Below are 17322 nucleotides of genomic sequence, written 5' to 3' on the forward strand. Positions count from 1 at the left end.
TGTTAGAGCCCATTCAAAATATAACTAGCAGAGATCTTTCCCAAGGATTCCCCCTTAGTGACAATCATGGCTCTGTCCCCTCATTAGTTTTAATAATCAGATAATCTCCCAAGGTAACTTTACCCAGGGCCACCCTGACTCTAGATTCCTTAGCACCTAGTACATATTGATCTCTGATTAGGGTGCTCTCTCTCTCTTAGTCATAGCTTGAGGGCAGCGCTACAGTTCGGGTCTGCCCAAAGAGTAAACCAAACGCATGGCACAGGCAAGCCACAGAAGTTTGTGGCTGAACTTGCAAATTAAACAATCTTCTATCATGTCACGATTAAGGCATGTAAATTCATTACGCATTTCAATACTTTATTTTGGTCAAGGACTTTAAAAGCATAAGCAAAATACATAGAACAAAATAAACATTTTTGCCCTAAACATAATAATGCTTAAATAGATCTAGGGCCAGATGTAGGAAAAAATCAAATTGCGACTTGCAATTTCCGAGTCTGTGCGACTCGCAAATTGCAAGTCGCAATTTGACATGCAGAAAGGTGTCTCAGACACCTTCTGCAACTCGCAATGGGGTCGCAAAGACCCACCTCATAAATATTTATGAGGTGGGTCGCAGTTTGCGACCCCATTGCGAGTATAGGCACTCGCTAACATGGAGGCCTGCTGACGTCAGCAGGCCTCCATGTTAGCGACCTGCCTTTTAAATAAAGTTTTTTTTTTTTTTTGAAGTGCAGCCCGTTTTCCTCACAGGAAAACGAGCTGCATTTCAAAAACATCCGAAACCTTTTGTTTCGTTTTTTTCAGGGCAGGGAGTGGTCCCTTGGACCACTCCCTGCCCTGAAAAAATAATTTGGGGTCCATTCACAAAGGGGAAGGGGTCCCATGGGGACCCCTTCCCGTTTGCGAGTGGGTTACCATCCACTTCAAGTGGATGGTAACTGCGACTCCATTTGCGACCGCGTACGCGGTCGCAAATGGAGTTGCATACCACTCCGACTCACAAATAGGAAGGGAACACCCCTTCCTATTTGCGAGTCGCAAATGCATATTGCGAGTCGGTAACGACTCGCAATATGCATTTGTGCATTGCAAACCCACGTTTGCGAGTCGCAAACGGCGATTTTCGCCGTTTGCGACTCGCAAAAGGGTTGCTACATCTGGCCCCTAGTCCACAATCGCATAGGACTCCGTTGCGAGGAAAGAAAAACAACAAGCATTTTCAATGCAACGGGTCTCGCATTTGTTCGAGTTAGGGGTTTTAGCGTTGTAAAGCAAAAAAAACGCTATGTAAAATGCAGCACGATCGCGCTGCATGGAAAATAAACAGAGAAAGTAGTCTGGACACCAGACTGAAAACATCAGTCCTCATATGTTTTTGGTAGTTTATCGGTGCTGTTTAGGTGGGCTAAACACCAGAACAGGCATGACGTATGCATGCCTTTCACAAATGAAAGCAAGCGGATTTTAAAAGGCAAGCCCACAAACCAATGTAAGTGACTTACGTGGCATGGGCATGGTTTCAAGCCCAAAGAGAGATTACAGAATGGACGGAGCACTTTGTGCTCGCCTATAAAAATGCTTACAATATCCCAAGGAACAATGAAACACAACATTTAAAAGCCTTCATTAAAATGCAGTATTACAGTGCAGTGCTTACAGAGTTTATCCCAGTGTGTTAAAAAGGAGAATAAAAAGAAAAGTACAAAGCTTTCCAGTGAGCCATGTAGATTACCTTCCTAAAGTCTCTCCCTTGGGAAGAGGAGACTCAAAGCATGAGATCTCAATTCATACAATCCAAGGTGGTAAGGTTCTCGATCGACTATACCGTGCACTTTCTAAGTATTTTGTGATAGAGAATACAATATAGGTGCGGTGTCAAACCGACAAATTTTCAAAGTGACCTATAGTTGGTGTCTGCTCAGGGTGAGACATAGGGGGAAAATCCAGAATTTATGTTGTCTGGCGTACTTGGAGTAATAACAACAAAAGTGCTCAACTGATTCTGCTTGCATGGTACATGCTGAGAATAGATTGTTCCCCTCTTCAGTGACCGTCCATTTAAAAGTAAAGGATGCCAGCAGAAGGGTACCCAGCCTGAACATGATAAATCTGTCCTTGGTAAAAGGTGGATCAATCTCGTCCATTTATGGCTTGAATCGAGAGAGCCTCCAGTACTTGGTAGCTCAAAGTTTCCCAGTCTTTCTCCCACAAGACGTGCTTCACCACAGTGACTGAAGAAGGTGTGATCAACTCTGGGGCAGACGACAAATTGGGTAAGCCCAGAGAAGCTAGTGACAACCTCATGTCACAGAAGGGTGACCAGTTCTTTTGCCTTCCTAGAATATATTTGAGGCCATGTCTATATGGTTCCGACTCCGTGGTCAGCCAGATCCTTAACCAATACAACAATGGTTTCAATTGTACAGTAGGAATATTAGCATGGAAGCCCAGATCAAACCTGAACACTAATGGAGTACTTTGAGGGAGTTTGAGGGCAGCCCTCAGAAATTTGTTTTCACCCAGCATCAGCATTTCAATATCCCCACAGTTCGGCCCCATAAGCTGTGGCTGTAACAGCCTGTACTCTCCAGATTTCCAAGAGTGGAGATACAGGATGGAGGGAGGTCCTTTTAGCCAAACCCAGGCCCTATAATTGAGAAGGAATGTACTCTTTAGGATCTGACTGGCCCAGGAGCTACTACTACTACAAAGATGTACTCCCAGGTAATAGAAGTCCAGGACTCTCTCAAGTTTCTCACCCTTCAGAGTAACAACCCCGCTAAAATGCTTATGGGGTGGATTGCCATGAACTTTGTTTTTTTAGTGTTAATGCCTAGGCTGTGGTTAGTACAGAACAATTTAAATCTGGCGAGAAAGATCTCCATCCCCTGCGGCATTTTGGATCCGAAAAGGGTGTCATTGGCAAATAATAATGCTGGAATTTTCATACCTCCTAGGGTTGGTGAATCATTGTTGCAATTCATCAGGAAGTCAACGCACCCCAATTATAAAGAGGAGAAACAACAGAGGAGAAAGACACAGCCTTGTCTAACCACTCTATGAACTTTAACCTACTCCATAACTTCGCCATTTACTCTCCACCTGACTTGGGTATAATTGTCATGATGTAATCACACTATTCCATTCAGAAGTGGGACAGAAAGACCTTACTCCTGGAGGACATGCCACAATCTGTCCTGGGGAACGCTATCAAAGCCGGCCCTCAGATCTACAAATGCCACATAAAGACTGCCTTTGGTAATATCCACCTCCTTTCACCTTATCAGCTTTAGTTTGAATACCTGGTCCACTGTGATTATTTTTCAATGAAAAACCCCTGGGAATCGTGATAAGATTTTATTATCCTCAATCCAATTCAGCAGATGGTCCAAAATTACCTTGCAGAAAATGTTCTGCCCTGAGTCTATAAGGCTTTTTTGATGATAATTGTCTGGATTGGATTGGACACCCTTCTTAAAAATGAGCACTAAGTCTGTTCCTTTCAAGGTAGCCGGGATTTTGCCTCCTGGCATGATGGCATTGGCAAGATGATTTAGGTAGGGAGCTCAAACGTGGGTTCAGACTTAAACAAATCCTCAGGAATCTTGCCAGGTATATAGACTTTGCCTGCTTTCTGCATGAAAATTGCACAATGGGTCTCTGCCAAAGTAAAATAACCTGACAGGTCATCAGCATTAGTCTGTTTGGCAAGTGGATTTGACACTGGGTATTCCCCGACAACAGGGTCACAAAGATTTTCTGGAGCTGCACTATAGAGGGCCTGAAAATGGCTGACCTAGTCCTGGGGAGGATGACATTTTCTGGTCTCAAAGTAGTTGTTTGTGCACCATGACGAACCACATGGCAAAAAAATTACTCTGGTTACCTGAGCGAATTGCGCCCAGAACATCCACCCAGATTGAAGTTTCCCAGTCTATTCTGGCCTGTTTCTGCACTAGTTTTTTCTTAGCTCTGGTTAACTGTATGTCACACAGCTTTAACAGCTTGGACTAAGGCGCTTTTTGTCAATCTACAGGACATATTATGTCAGGAGGGATTAGAGGGAGTGGAATTCTTTGTCTTAGACACTACTCCATGCCGCCAACCATAGGAGCATAGGGGCAAATCTAATCACATCCTCCACATAGGATAAATTAAGTTCTTCAAGCATAAAGAAACTAGGGGGCATATTTATACTCCGTTTTCGCCGAATTTGCGTCATTTTTTTCGACGCAAATTCGACGCAAAACTAACTCCATATTTATACTTTGGCGTTAGACGCGTCTAGCGCCAAAGTTCATGGAGTTAGCGTCATTTTTGGGCGTGAACACCTTCCTTGCGTTAATGATATGCAAGGTGGGCGTTCCCGTCTAAAAAATCGACTCCGAGGCATGTGCGTGGGATTTATACTCCCGGGCAAAAATCACGCCCGGGAGTGGGCGGGTCTAAAAAACCCGATTTAGCACTGGATTTTAACGCCTGGGTCAGGGCAGGCGTTAAGGGACCTGTGGGCTCAGAATGAGCCCAGAGGTGCCCTCCCCTGCCCCCAGGGACACCCCCTGCCACCCTTGCCCACCCCAGGAGGACACCCAAGGATGGAGGGACCCACCCTAGGGACATTAAGGTAAGTTCAGGTAAGTATTTTTTTTTAAATTTTTTGTGGCATAGGGGGGCCTGATTTGTGCCCCCCTACATGCCACTATGCCCAATGACCATGCCCAGGGGACAGAAGTCCCCTGGGCCTGGCCATTGGGCAAGGGGGCATGACTCCTGTCTTTGCTAAGACAGGAGTCATTTCAATGGGGGTTGGGAGTGAAAAAAAAATGGCGCAAATCGGGTTGAGGCGATTTTTTTGCCTCAGCCTGACTTGCACCATTTGTGGACGCCCATACGCCATTTTCCCCCTACGCCGGCGCTGCCTGGTGTACGTGATTTTTTTTAACGCACACCAGACAGCGCCGGCGGCTAACGCCGGCTAACGTCATTCAATAAATACGGCGCCCGCATGGCGCTTCAGAATGGCGTTAGCCGGGGCTAATTTTTTTGACGCAAAACTGCGTTGGCGCAGTTTTGCGTCAAAAAGTATAAATATGGGCCTAGGAGTTCCCATTGCCTGCCAAAGCAGCCTTATGCAAAAACGGTTCTCCTCGCACTGCAGTTTAATGCAGTCAAGATGGCCCCATAAACCAGTCTCATAAGTCAACACTGGTAAACATTTTAATTCATAAACTTCTAATAAAAGAAGAATAGTGATGCTACCAACACTGGCAGGGAACTTTAATAGAGCACCACAAGAGTGACTGAAACATGTGCAATGATTGGAAAGTCAGGGTGCCCAGCTGATCCAAGCATCAAAGGTCATCCCTAAATAGGAAAATTAACTTACCCTCCTTATTATGATATCCTTGATGGAAATTGGCCTCGTTTTGCTACTCTGCCTGCCGCACACCATATAATACCTCTTGGAGATGTTCATGTCAAGGTCCAAGCCATCCATGAACTTCACAAGGGCATCAACAAGCCCCTTAAGGCTATTAGGAGTATTTCGGAGGAGAACAGCATCACCTAAAAACATGATGGCCAGATGGATGAGACATAACTTTCGGCATATCCTTTCCATTACCAATTAGAAAAGAGTTAAGGCAGTTAATATATAATAAAAACAAAATGGGGGCCAAAACGCAGCCAAGCTGAACATCACGGAAGGGTTCAAACAATTCAGTGCAGTCTCCCTCAACACTGTACCTTAGAGAAGCACTGACCCCCATGTGCAGGGCATGTAAAAAAATCCACCAGTGGAGTGGGCAAGTATATACAAATTAAAATGTCCCATAACTTGGACCAGTGGTCCCTGTCAGAAGCTCTACTTAGGTCCATTAAAGCTAAGTAGAATGCCCCTTTCTTGGCTGTCCCATACTTCCCAATAATTAGGTTAAGGTTACAACATTGCTCTAAAGTCTCTAAACCTTCCTTGAAGCCACTGCACCAGACAAAGGACATCATTATCCTAAACCCAGGGTTTCTATGCGTTGAAGAATGACCTGTCCCACAATCTTAACTGTAGAGTCCAGTAAAGAAATGGGTCCATAACAGGGTGGCTCCTGTCTGTTGCCCTTCTTAAAAACCAGGATAGATATATTGCACATGTTCAAAACTCAGTAATGTTATCGCAGGAAGCAGCATATTAGACATTGGTGTGAGAAGGATGACATTGGATTAAGCACGTCCATAGTGACCCCAAGTAGGTCGCTTGCCTTATTAACAGGGCTATCTGTGATAGCACAAATAACCTCTGAAAGCTCAAAGGAGATATCCAAAGGCAACTGAGACTGTACGTCAGCGTGCGCTGCCGAGAGTTCAGGAGCTAATGAGTAGTTAGATGTCAAATGGACCTCCCATTTCTGAAGGTTGATGTTCGACCTGAGGCCATCGGATGAATGGAGAAAAGCAGGCTTGTTATTGACAATTTCCCAAAAAACCCTGGTATCCTTTGCTCTACACGTCAAAACCAAACACTCCCATCCCTCCTCCTTGAGTTTGAGTTTTCTGTTATATATGGCCTTTTTATAAATCAGCCTGGCAACCATAATATTTGGCTGGTCACTGGGTCTGGCATTCAGTAAGTCACAGAGCCTACTTTTAGAAGTACGGCACTCATTGTTGAACCAGCCCTGCTTCCTTAGCCCTCTCTGCCTAGATCGGCTGAGCAGGAAAGTTTTAACAGAAAGGCCTAAACATCAGAAGGTCTCTTTGGTATCAAGGACAGAGGAGTTACTGGTTAGTAAGAAATGACCTACAGTTAACATATTTCCCTCTATCAGCAAATGTATCAATGTATGGATATCAATAGTTCTCCACTTTAGTCTTAGACCCTTATCCACATATTTTGCAGCAAAATTACATCAAACTGTGATGCAAAATCACAACACTTAGGATCCTGTAGCTTATTCCTGCCCCCCAAAATGTTCCAACTAACCATCTCAACTTGTGTATCCTGGGTGCTAACCTGCATCCCCTTGGGAAGATGAGCCTTCTTTGTGTTAGCTTGCTCTAGGGGAGTAATTGTTTGGTCTGGGTGTCACTCCACTTCCACCAGGTCTGATAGTGGAAGAAAGCTATTGGAAATAGAAAGAATCTACTGAACTGCAAAGCCCTATGTGACAAGAGCCCACACCCTACCTCCACCCTAGGCTGAAGATGTTTATTGAAAAAAACCTATAGGGATGATGTTAACACTGACTCCCTGCAGATGCCTCCGGTGGTCACTATGAATCAGTTAGTAACCCAAACTAGGGCTTTTGTAGCTAATAACAAAGCAAACCCTACTCATCTATTGACTGAAGTGACCACCCCCAACCCTTCTCACAAACAAAATGTCAATAAATGAGTTGAAATCAAACTCTGAGTTCTGGGTCAACCAATGGCAAACTTCAGACCATATTTAAGAAAAGTGGCGCTGCACCCAGTACAACGCCACTTTTCTTTCACCCCTTCCCACCCCCCTAACACCACCATGTGTGTGCAGTATCAAAGATATGGCACACTATGGCAGTAGTAAGGGAACTAACGTCAACATTTTTGATGCTAGTTCGGAGCTTAGCAGGATTAGCATAAAAAATGTTGATGCTAATCCAGCAAAGCCCATAGAGGCCCATTGTAAATAATGGTGTGCCTCCTTTTAACACCTGCTCTGAGCAGGCGTTATAAGTGCCGAAAAAAATTATGCCAGCTTGCATGCATTGCGCCACTGTAAATTTGGCACAACGATTTCAACCTGGTAGGGCCACATTAGTGGCAAAAACAATGATGCTAATGTGGTGCAAGGAGGCGCTAGGGGCTCCTAAATCTGCCCCTTTCATTTTAAGCTGGGCAGTGTGTTCCTCCACTTGAATGGGATACATCAGTCAGGATGGCCATGTAAGGACAACAGTCAGCGGCAAGGTTTAGGTAAGATTGATTTGGAAAAGACAGCGCATGAGGGATAATTCCATGATCTTGAGAATCATTCAGAGATCTGGGGCTCTTCCATGGGTCCCACTACTTCCCTCAGCCCCTGAAAACCTGGGGATGTTGGTTGCTGGACTGCGGCTTTGTGAGCTGATCAATAAGTCATCTATGAGAACTGGTTGCCAGCATCTCCCAGGTACTGTATCATGTCCACAAGCAGGTATATGCAGGCAAGCACCACAGATCTTGATTTTTCAAAAACACAATCCCAGTCTATGTTGGGGCTCAACTTGCTGCACCTGATGCAGGAGATGGATCGATGCTGCGATGTAAAGAAAGTAATGTGCTGGCCCTATCGATAGTCCTCCGGGCTCCTGGAGCTTTGGACATCCTGGGGGCACCCACATTTTAGATTTCCACTTCCTTTCAGCTGAGAGGCTCTTGTCACTGATATTCAAAAGGTAAGTATGATTGTGCATGTTTGTAGTTGGAGATACTCATAGATTTTGCATATCAGCCTGGGGCCTAGGGGTCTCAAGAGGATCCTCATTTCCCTGGCTCAGTTGACGCCTTGATATCCCTGAAGATTCTCTCCCATGTCTAGGGACAAACACCTCTCAGCAAAGTCTATTTCTTTAGCAATGACTCCTACTGCACAATCCAAAAACTAGTCTAGGGTAGTGCATTCTAGGGTTTTAGTGACTGCGTTTACCTCATCCCTAGGTACTTTCCCTTTGCCCATGGTGCTAATATATATGCTTCTCCAAGGGGTACCTAAAGCAAAAATGGGCTCTCAAATCAAATAAACTCACCAAGTCTGGGTGGTGTAACCAAAGAAAAAAGAAGGTGGCCTAGCCTAGCCTCTCCTGGTTGATAACAGGCACAGGATGGGTCTGCTCTTAGCCCAGGCTTCCCCCGGGTACAGCTCATGCATCCTACTCAGCAGGGCTCAGGAATGCACTTTATAGCACCAACAGCTGGGGAAGTTGCTTGTGACTCCTTGTCAAGCCCCACAGTGTCCTGGGATTCCCTTCCTGGGATTCCCTGCCAAGAACTGCTGCTCCCGTGCAACAGGGCTCAGGAATGTGCTTTATAGTGCCAACATCTGGGGAAGTTGCTCGGGCCTACTTGTCTGGACCCACAGAATCCTGTGACTTGAAGTCTCTGCCCAAAACTGCCACTTGACGCTTCCCCTTGTGAGTGTTAACAACCTCTTTAGTAAAAATCTTAAAGTATGAAAATTCTTCATCCAAAAGCCATTAATGATAATGTCTCAAAAGCTCCTTTTTGAACTTAGGTGACTTGTTCAAAGTGACAATCTTAGTTTATTAGCATAAGGTTTAGAGATCAAATGAATACAGTGAGCTTTACCCACTTGAAATGGTTTGGTAAAGTTTTACCTTGAGTGACCTAGAATTAACATGTCATTAAAAGGTCTTTATTTCTTTTTTTCAATGCTTATTTCAAACCCCATAGTCTAAGATTATGATGTCTATATCTGTACTAGTCTAAGGCCACTGAAGGAGAGCAGAGATATGCTCTAACCCAAGCCTGGTGAGAGAAATGGCATCTTTATTACCTTTAACTTTAATTTCTAAATCAGAAACTCACAGTGTCTACAGTCATTTCCTTTCTAAAAGCTCACATTTCCGCTTCAATTTGTTCAGTATTATCTTTAACGGCTCCCATCTCCTCTAATAAAATGTCCGTGACAGAATTAGCTCCCCAACAGGGTTTGCTGTGGCTGGAGTAAAAGGAGGAGGTGAATTGGATGATTTGATGATGCGCACCTCAATAAAGAATATTCTTACCTAAATAACAATTTACTGCAAATGAAGTGGACACTCTAATCTCTTTAGAATCTGTTACCAATGCACAATGTGCAATGTATCTGAATGTATATTAGTTGCTGATTTCATCAGGATTGATATCCCTTAGAGTGTTGCAATATCCTGATAGAGCTCTGAGCCTATTTTCTTACTTCTCTCCCTGCAATGGACTTTGTTAGGATGCTTCAAAGCTAAAGGAGAGTGAAACTCTATATTGCAATTTATTCTACAGTCCAAATCATTTGGTCACACATTAAATACTAAAAGGTGGTAGGTAAAGTCCAAAAGCGTATTACAATCTAAAGGCCACACTAATATTTCTCATAAACATGCTATATGTGTAAACACCAAAGGCAAAGTAAAGTGCCAAATTAGATTAAATCACACAAGCATAAGGCATACAAAAATTTCAGTTGAGGCAATACAAAAGATGAGAAACAGAATCTGATGATCTATATGTAAGTTTCGGTCCTCTTGTCTAATGATAGGATAGGTCTACATTCATCTAATTATCCTGAAGTGAACTAAAAGGAATCCACTAATTAGTTCTTGGGAAGTAGGAGAGTGTCACCATATCAGAGACTTCTGTAGAAAGAAGTCTGTACTTCTCCAAGGCTCTAGGTAATTTGCCCTTCACTAACTTTGTGAATACCAATTAAAACCTATTGAACCTTCGAGAAATTCATGCCTTGAATACCAGTATTTGTCCATCTTTCTTACAGTTTAAATTGGCAACTCTCTTCAGGTCTCTCATCCCATGAATTGGACATCAAGACGATCTTGGGTGTCTCTTGGCACCTAGTGCACAAACATGAGTCTTTTCTTCTTAGCTCTTTAGTGCTTCCTTGTTGTGGCCAAAATGTCCTCCCAGACCTTACTATTTCTAATACACAATATGCCTTTCACTAACTGTAGAAGTATACGAATGCACCTGCAAAAGAAAGAACATTGCAACACAAGCAAAACCTATCATTGAAGGTTAAACATGAGAAACTAAGGGCCACATGTACGTGACAAATGGACCACTTCCTGTTCTGAAAAGATGAAAAGAAAATTTTTCATTTTTTGTTTTTGAAATGCATCTCGTTTTCCTTTAAGGAAAACGGGCTGCATAAAAAAAACTGCTTTATTTAAAAGCAGTCACAGACATGGTGGTCTGCTGTCTCCAGCAGGCCACCATACCTGTGAGGGCGGCAATTCCCAATGGGGTCACAAATTGCGACCCACCTCATGAATATTCATGAGGTAGGTCATTTACGACCCCACTGGGAATCGCAAACAGTGTCATTGACACTGTTGTGCATCAGGTTTTGTGACTCGCAAATTGCGAGTCGCTATGACTCGCAATTTGCGAGTCGCAAAACCTGAAGTTCGTACATGTGGCCCTTAATGCTTAAGGCCTCTGGTTATGCTAACTTAATAAAATAGTCAGTGCACATTCGAGATACATGATTATAAGTGCAACTTGTAATTATGATGAAGAGTGACAACTTATAAATGAAGCATGACTATACAATAAAGCAATACAAATTAAAATACACACATATGAATGTGAATGGGTACTATAATTTGGCAGGTTACAGTCAAACATTAGGACACACGCATAAATGAATCCTTAGTCTTTTTCCTTTTAATGCACCTTCAGCAATGCGATTTGGATGCTCTACTTTACATTCGAAATATTAAGACACACAACATGTATACTATTGATTACATTGTCAACGTACTTCTGTAACAATACGGGTACGGCTAAATTATACATTACCAATCCTCCTATAAAATATAATCAGATAGTGCTAAAGATATATCCTGCTGTATTGTATTGTAGAATAAATAAATATGTTTTTATTAAGAACTGCTGTAAAAGAGAGAACAGTAATATAAGACAAATCTGTGAAATGTGTTTATATAATGCCTGCATTAGTGATCAAACTTCCAGGGAAAGAGATAAGAATTTAAAACGCTGGAATAGGCAGTGACTTATCCTGAGAATATGTATACTGGTTGAAGCTTGTGAAGTGTGCTGAATGAATAATTCAAATAAACTTGAAAGGTAGATAACAGCTTTTAAATGCAGCTGCTTCAAATTTTATGTCATAAATAAAGTCTGACAGAATCCGCATTACTATAGCTGAGAACTAATATCTCTATACAACAAGAATATGTCACAGGTCACAGAATAATAAGCAAAGATAATAACTTGTTAAACTTTTTACCACTTGAAGTTCCGGTGCATCCAATAACTCAAACAACAGAAAATAAGTCATGAAAGAAAAATGTGATGTAAGAATGGCAACAGCGCCATCTCAGTGACTTTTTCAGATGCTGACTACAAAAATAATAATTGCTTGTCAGACAAAACAATTGACTAAATTACCAAACACAGCAACAGTGCTCACAAATGAAAGAGACACCACTATAGCACACATGGACAAATGAATCACTTCCAGAGTTCATTTTTTACATACATCATGTCTGGCAAGGTAAGGAAAGGAAAGGAACTGAGAGAAGGCATGCTGATCTGCTATCACTGGTTTCATGACTGTCTAGAAAGCACATATGATCACATACTAAGGGTGCAGTGGCTCATGAATGTCAAGGCTGCATGTAGCATTGGGCATGATCTTCTGGGTAGGCATTTGTAATATGGTGATGGGTAACTGGGGCTGCATCTGGTGTTTCATTGCTGTGGGGACCTCTTGACTGATGGTGATGGTGACTTCTGACACTGATAACTGAGGGGCCTGTCCTGTGGGCAGTTCTTGTTGACCAGGAAGAGCTCCATCCACTGCCTCCTGCTGCACATGGTGTCCAGATGAACACCACCTTGGTGGTCTTCCCAGTGTCTTCTTGAAGTCTGTTGGTTTGCAATCAAGTAAGTCTAAGGGTGGGTACCCAATCCCTGCTGGTTGATTTTCCATCCTCCTCTGTGGTTGTGTTGTTCCCCTGTGCGCTCTTAGCGGCTGAAGTCCTTCACCTTTTTTAGCCCTTTGCCCATCTTGTCTTTGGCTCCCAACTGAAAAGCAAAAGAAATAATAAAACATCATTAATGCATATGTCCAGTACTTCATGTACATCAAAAAACAATGTAATAGTATTATGTTTTTTACAAAGGATGACAATGTCACATAATACACTTCCATTTACATGCAGGCTTCTAAAATAAGGTTGCCACTTTTAACAGTAGATGACTATGGTTATAAAAAATACAAAAGAAGCACAACATTTTTTCACTCTTTTCACAAAAAAAGTATGCATGACACCGAGGCATAAGTATCACATAAGCATATGAAATGTCTAGTCGTACAAAGAAAATATCACCCTAACATTCTCTTAGGATGTTAAAAAAGAACACAAGTTTGAAATCAAGAGTTGATTATTGAGTTATACTGCATACATGACTGTTATGTTATGATTACTTGTACTTGTAATATTATATTTTATTAACATTCATGACATTGAACATTTTATTGCATAAACTAAAAAAAGAAATTAAGTGTGTCTAAGAGGCTTGCCTTACTTAAAAAATATCACCTGGTGTAGATGTGCTTTTAAAAAGGATAGTTGGTGCAAACATATTTGAAATATCAACTGTTAGTTTTGTTTTTTCAATTAAAAATAACTTTAAAAAGAAAAAGATCAGATGAGCCAAGATAAATAATATATTATAAATATAAATCATCATGAAAGCAAACTCTAACTAGAAATATAAACATAAACAATCATTCACAATCACATTTAGTCGGCAATTTAAAATACTGACAATGTGGACATAAGTGAGCCAGTTGGCTGCGTCCACTCCACTCAGCCAACTGGAATAAGAAGACATTGGTGGCAATAGTTTTTCATTCCCTCTGTGTTTGGTCACAGAGAAATGCAAGCGCTTCAACAATAGTAAAAGATTTGAAGTGCCTCCTAGCGATTGGGGCAGTTGATTAATTTCACTCAGATAACAGTCCTATGTTTGCCTCAAGGCTTGCAGAGATTCAATGTCCGCTCTGGGAGTTTGTATGCAGTTCAGCAACCAGTTCAAAGCTGAACTGAACAGCCCCATTGAACATGTGAACGGCATGATTAAACAAGCTTTAACTACTAGGGTCATAAGTTGAGGTCTTAGTTGGTGCCATGACCCATATGGAGTTCAGAGTGTGTTAAATAACTTGCCTAGACTATTGTTGGAAGGACGTACTCCATACAAGGTTCTGTTCACAGTTTCCATGTCTGTGCCTGGTTTGGATAGTTCTGGTAAGGTGGCAGATGAAGATAAATTCAACTTGGAGAAAAATTTGAATGCTTTGCAGAATATTCAAGAAGTCAGAGACAAGCTGTCTAACACAAGCCACTCTGACGCACAACCTGTGAATCACTGCTGCCGACTGGTGGGTTTCCAAAGTTGGGGACCTAGTCTGGGGAAAAATCCAAGGTAATTAAGCTTGTAAACCATGCTACAGATCACCCATCACTGTTCTTTGGGTAAAAGGCAACAGAATTGTCACTGTGCCTCCTTTGCCTGGCCCATGTTAAAAAGCACTATGTGGCCAGTCCTCAACTGCCAACCACCATAGGCACACTAAGAAGGATTCAGAGTAGTACCTCCCAGCCTCTCCCTATGCTGAATACCTTATTCCCCCAAACAAAATAGTAACATTCCTGGTTCGAGTTCCTAGACAGGGATATCTGAGTGCAACACTCTACGTAGAACGTTTAGTTCAACAATCACAGCTGATGCTGCCAAAATGACAGTGGCTACTGTCCAATGTAATTCTGTGGTTTGCCATGAAATTCCACCTGATGCTACATTATTTGAACAGGTGCCCTTTTGAGAGCCTTAATAGACTCACAATATTGAAAATGACTGTGGATACTTCACAGATTTTCCAACCCCTTCTTCAGTCACTCCCTGCCAAATACTGCTTTGCATTTGTCAGTGGTTTTGTGACAAGTATTTGATTTCTCCATGATCCCATGTCTGGATCGTTTTGGGAACTTTTTTCCATCTTGTGGTTGTCAACTATTCTTGTTGTTTTACTTCTATTTAATGGACATTTCATCCCTGAAAGAACAATCACATTGCCAGTGGTTCATGAACAACAGAGACAATTTTCATCCCACAGACCCTTAAGAGGTTTCTATGCTGAGAACATTACAGCTTATTCTGTGACTGAGGGCAGAGCTTGGGAAAAGGTGCCATATCCAATTATGGGATCCAGTGTGCCATTGTAATTGGCATATGTGATAAAAGTTTCAATGAGTGATATTGTAATATACGGTTCTATTTCAGATGATTGTAAAATTGAGACTGTTAAAAGAATGATGCCTGATTTATAGGCATATGCTGCTTTTAATAATGGAGATCCTTATTTTAATTCAGCTACAAAGAAATGTATTGTTATCATCACTATGCACATTATTGCATAAATAGGACTAGCTATCCAAGAGAAATTCACAATTACACACAATAGGAACATTGTGAGGCTCCGCTTCACAATAGTCATTCTAACTTCTTGAAGAAATATGCTTACTTTCAGAGTGTTGACAGATCACATCCTTTCAGTCTTCTATTTTATACAGATGCCAAAGCATCTTCCAAAAAATCTAATCAATACTAACAAGCTGATTTACTCTGCAGAGTTTAGGCAAAACCTGGGGATTTAAAGATATGAGTATTGGGAAGCAAATGTTGTATTTGGGGAACCAACTTTCGGCAGATCCAAGGCAAAGAAGCCTTTTTTCTGGTCTGTATAACTCCCAACAGACTGTCTGGGATTTGGAACAATGAAGGACTTTAAAAAAATCTTTTATATCAAAGGCTAAATTTAACCAAGTTCAATGATTGGCAATTGCAAATGAGTATGTCTGAATCAGACATAAATTATATGAAACGAAATGGAACTTATAATTCCACCCAATTTACTATTGAAGGTTTAACCTTATGTCCTTATGATTATGACACCTGTATGCAGTGTTTTATTTGCAACACTCTTGGAATAAAATTAATCGTCCTGACCCATGTTGTAATGCACAAACTCTTGTGGTAAATACCATACATAGTTTATGTCAGCTATGCCAATGATGGCTAGAACATTAAAATCTTTCAGCTATAAAAAAACATATGTTCTTAACTCATGAGAACATGGATTTTTTTGTCTTTCTTCTGGGACCACATCTTAAAAGAAACAAAAGATTCCATGCCACAGGAATTTACACCATTGAGCATGAATTCAAGAAATATTCAGAGAAAGAAGCTGAAGAAAGAATTAGGTAAGGCTGGGAGTCAAAATCATGCAAACAGTTTTTAAAGTTATCAACAATGGAATTCTCATGCTTTCTAAAAGAGTGTACTCATTAAACCATATTCTGTCATCAACTTTAGACCTCATAAGGAGATATTCATTTATTACAACTAGGCCTGGGTGGAGCTCGCGGAGTTGCCCTACTTGGAGCTACACGAAGTGCCCTAAAAACTCCGCCGCATTATGCGGAGTACCACAAGCTGAGGAGTGCATTAGGTCATGCCGTTTGAGCTGATTTTTAGCACCAAGTTTTTGTTCCGCACTAAAAAATCTGTGCAAATGGCTCCCTGCACAGCGCAAATAGGTGCTGCTTCTTTTCTGCTGCTTGAGTTGATTTTCTATTTGAGCGGCAGCTACCTCAACGCGAACAGAAGATTTCTCAATGCGAGTGGTTGGAACCACCTGCAACCACTTGTGTTGAACAATCTCGCCGGGAGGTGGAGTAAGCTTTTCCTTGGTCACGCTCGCCAACTCACAGTTGAGGAGCGCGAGCGAGGAAAAAACTCTGTTCCACTAAGCAGAGTTTTTCAGAACTCCATGCTCTAAGCTGAGCATAGAGTGGGTAAAAACTCCCCAAAGTTCGCAAGCGGAGCAGAGTTCACCACTCATCCCTAGTTACAACATGACCAGGCTCAGTTAAGAAAAATTGTTTAATGGAATTGGGCACTACAAACATTCAGATCAGGTTATGTGCCTTGGCAACTTCTCTATGAAACAGCCCTGTTTGGACCATATCATTTAACACTAACTAACAAAACAATGCCCAAGAAAGAAATCTACATACACACTACTAAGTAAAACAATTACATATAGCTGAATAGTGTAGTCTGAATGGGCATCCTTTTAACTAATATGTTCATAAGGAAACATCTGGAATGTGCGCCCAGATGCACATAATCTTTGTCAGATATTCCTTAACTTATGTCAGAAATTCCAATTTCTGATAAGATTTAGTGTATAAGGACTGACTACTCATCAGGAGAAGTACTTTACCCAGAATATTGGACATGATTTTGCGAAAGACAGTCTCACCTATTACTAGCACAATTTGCAGATGCCACATCTTGTCTGAAGCTGATAAAGATGAGTCCCAGATGAAGACTGCTACGCAGCATGTTTGCCTTTCACAAGGAACACTATCTTCCCAACTCTTCTGAGAAAGACAACTTTTTGCTGGCAACAAGGTATGCAGTGTGTTTCTTCTTGCTAAGAATGTCTAGACAGAAAGCTGCTCTGCCTTCCATGCT

Source organism: Pleurodeles waltl, chromosome 10 (genome assembly GCF_031143425.1).
Source record: "Pleurodeles waltl isolate 20211129_DDA chromosome 10, aPleWal1.hap1.20221129, whole genome shotgun sequence".
NCBI lineage: Eukaryota > Metazoa > Chordata > Amphibia > Caudata > Salamandridae > Pleurodeles > Pleurodeles waltl.